At 46.0% G+C, this 2,000-nt stretch overlaps 1 non-coding gene across 1 annotated transcript; it reads right to left on the bottom strand.

Moving 5' to 3' along the window:
* Window positions 1-632: 632 nt before the first annotated feature.
* Window positions 633-706, bottom strand: Trnat-ugu (transfer RNA threonine (anticodon UGU)). Its single transcript has one exon. It is a non-coding gene; the product is annotated as a tRNA-Thr (tRNA).
* Window positions 707-2,000: the final 1,294 nt, after the last annotated feature.

Genomic DNA, 2,000 nt, shown 5'->3' with positions numbered 1-2,000 from the left:
GGTAGTGTCGACCCCGGATTCTCCAGTAAATCTGTCTTCTGTTACATGTCATACTACAGAGGCTCATTCACGAATAATTATTAGATTTTCATCTCTCTTTATGTACTGAATTACACGTTCAATATCTACATATATTTACTCTATCTCTTCAACTTCGACTTTAGAATATATACCTGACCCATTGTTGTCTGCGTAATTTTACTGTCTATTCTGACTGGAACAATCGCATCACTGAACTGTTCACAGTAACTCACTCTCCGCTGACGTCCCTATTCATTAATATTCCCGTTATACCATTTTTTGCTGCTGTCGATATCACCTTCTATTAGTCTGACCAGAAATCTTTATCCTGTTTCCATTTCACTTCACTGCTCCCTACAACAAGTAGGCAGAGACTTTGTTTTTCGCCTTACATATTTTCTACTTTCCTAACACGTTCAAACTTCTGACATTTCAAGCGCCGACGAGCAGAATGTTGCCCTTTCGTTGGCTTTTCAATCTTTTTCTCATGGTCAACTCCTCCTTGGAAGTCCCTCGCGAACTTCAGAATGGGATACTAAATTACAATGAACTGAATACCCTTAGCTGCTTACAGGCGTTGACATACGTCAACGGGGACAGATGAAAATGTGTACCCCGACCGGGACTCGAACCCGGGATCTCCTGCTTACATGGCAGACGCTCTATCCATCTGAGCCACCGAGGACGCAGAGGATAGTGCGACTGCAGGGATTTATCTCTGGCACGCCTCCCGCGAAGCCCACATTCTCAACGTATTGTCCCGCACTACATTCGTAGTGCCCGCCGCCCATTATACTCATTACTCGCGGCGCGTTGCCGATTCCCGTAAGAGTTCGGGCACTGTTTGTGCATTCGCACAGAAGAAGAAGATGGTCAAGTGGCCGGTGAGCCTTAACTATATATATACTAAGATGGTATATATATGGGATACTAATCCGGAATTTTTACAATGAAGATGACATAATAACACTTTTTCAATTACAGGCCACATGTGATGTAAATACACATTGTGTGTCTTTAATGGAGTTGTTTTATTACCTTCTGCAACCTAGTGGCGATGATCGTTCTTAATTCTTCCAGCTTTCAGGGGCAGTTTCCCACCCCAGGGGCAAATGGATGTCCCAAACTTCTGGCTTCCGCTCCAGCCTTTTTGACTCGGCGATTGGCCGAATGAAGGTTTTTGTGGCGGGGTTCGTAGCGACAAACACTTCGCTGTAGAAACGGCTTACGAAGTCACCGCCACACTTTTAATAGCGGGCCGACCGGTCCGCTGGAACAGTGAACAGAAAGATGAAAACCCAAACACTCTGATTAAATAAAAGTCGGTACTTATCTTTATTAACGAAGAGACAGAAACACAGTAGTGAACTCCGTGTCTACAGAAATCTGTCTAGTTCGAGTCGGAGCGGCTAGGTCAGCGTCGGCTGACGACAAACATCTCTGCTGCGATGAACACACAACTGACTAGCAAGTACACAAATCGGTGGCGAGTATACAACTGAGCGGCGAATACAGAACTGTCCTAGCGCTCGCGACTCCAGCGCTTAAGAAGCCAGAAGCCAGCGGTGGCGCGCGCAGACTTGCGGCCATTTTCTGTATCGCTGGCGCTGCTTATGCGGACGGTGTCCGGACTTTGATGCTGCCAACCTTTTGGCAGCGGGCTCGGTTGGCATTATTGGCTAGGATATAACAAAGGTGACTCCTTGTACAGAACGTCTTGGGCAGCCTTGTTTATGATTTTTACTCAGAGTATGAGCACTAACTGTGATCGAACCCGAGATCCAGAACTTTCTGATTATTGGTCAAAGACGCTAGCTGCAGACCACGGCCTCCTTGATACAACAAATGAATGAATTATCGGTGTCTGCGGACAGCCTAGCGCTATCGAAGTCGCGCGATACTCAATTAGCAGTTCTCAGCATGCTAAAGCTGTTTAATCGACTTTTGACGAAAGAAGAAGTCATAACTCCGTAGCAGTG

The sequence above is a fragment of the Schistocerca cancellata genome, chromosome 1 (genome assembly GCF_023864275.1).
Source record: "Schistocerca cancellata isolate TAMUIC-IGC-003103 chromosome 1, iqSchCanc2.1, whole genome shotgun sequence".
NCBI classification, from domain to species: domain Eukaryota; kingdom Metazoa; phylum Arthropoda; class Insecta; order Orthoptera; family Acrididae; genus Schistocerca; species Schistocerca cancellata.
This window is presented reverse-complemented; position numbering and strand designations above follow the sequence as displayed.